Here is a 1557-nt window from a genome sequence, read left to right as displayed (position 1 = left end):
TCTCAGAAGAGGTCCATCATAATGTTATTGAAGATGAGAATCAAAGTGCATGGGATCTATGGGAGAAGATTTAGGAGCTTTATACACAACGGAGTCCTGTGCCATAGATGTATTGGTTGAAGCAGTTAATGGACCTTCGCATGAAGGAGGGGACCTCCCTTTCATCTCATTTCAGTCAGTTTCATGCTATCATGAAGAGTCTGTTGTCCAATGGTATTGAGTTCAAAGACAACTTGCACCTATTGTTTCTGCTTGGCACCTTGCCTAAATCATGGAATGTCTTCCGTATTGCCATATGCATGAACAAGCTTGATGGGCTGAAAATCAAAGATGTTGAGAGTGCTTTATTGACTGAGAAAATCAACATGAGAAACAATGATGCTTCCCGCTCTTCACATGCATTGACCATTAGAGGTGGTAGACATGGCAGGCATGATAATGATCATAAGGGCAGGGGCTCTTAGAAGTCCAGGTCCAAGTCACGTGGTCACAGTAAGTCCGATGGGGACAAAAGTCTGATCTTACCTGTCATTATTGTGGGAAAGTAGGACATATTAGACTGCAGTGCCATAAAATGTGCGATGATAAGCGTAAGAAAAAGGGAAAAGAAAAAGTGCAGGAAAAGTCTTCTGAATGCAATATTGTACCTGCAAAGTCCAGTGTGAAGATAGAAGAGGTTAATGTCATGCATGACACTGATTCAGATGATGATTACATACTTGCAGCTTCTTCATGCGATGCCTTACAGGCTTCTGAGATACATTCTATGTATGCGCAGTGCTGGCTCTTGGATTCGAGTGCGTCCTTTCATGTGACACCCTGTCGAGTTTGGTTTCATACCTATCGTACCATGTCTGGTTCTGTGCATCTTGGTGATAACAGATCTCTTGATATTGTGGGCATTGGAGATGCTAGACTGCAGTTTCCTTTAGGTAGTTCCTTTGTTTTGCATGATGTATGCCATGTACCTGCGTTGACTCGTAGCCTTATGTTAGTTGGACAGCTTGATGATGGAGGGTATTTTATATCTTTTGGAGACTCTGCATGGAAGATTACTCGTGGTAGGCTTGTACTTGCAAGAAGTTCCAAGTCTGGCAGCCTCTATCCCTTACTTGTATCTGGAGCTACATTGGATCATGTTTTGTTTATGGGTTCTATTCCCCATATATCCCTTTAGCATGCTCGTTTTGGGGCATATGTCTCTTAAAGAAATGAAAATGCTTCGTGCTTTGCAATATCTTCCGTCTTTTGACTCTTCACATTTTGATTCTTGTGATCATTGTTTGTATGGCAGGTAGACTAGAAATATGCATAAAAAGTCTGGTAAGAAACGCATGGGTGAGCCCTTAGCTCTTGTGCACTCAGATGTATGTGGGCCCATGCCCTATCAATCACTTGGTGGGGCAAAGTACTTTGTTACTTTCATAGATGATTACCCATGTAAGGTTTGGGCTTATCCCATAAAGAGAAAATCCGATGTCTTAAACACATTTCAGTGTTGGCTTGCATTGACAAAGAACCAGTTTGGGAAAAGGCACAAATGCCTAAGGTCAGATA

This window comes from Lygodium microphyllum, chromosome 22 (assembly GCF_053477565.2).
Source record: "Lygodium microphyllum isolate KBCC chromosome 22, Lygodium_microphyllum_v1.1.10, whole genome shotgun sequence".
Taxonomy (NCBI): domain Eukaryota; kingdom Viridiplantae; phylum Streptophyta; class Polypodiopsida; order Schizaeales; family Lygodiaceae; genus Lygodium; species Lygodium microphyllum.
This window is presented reverse-complemented; position numbering follows the sequence as displayed.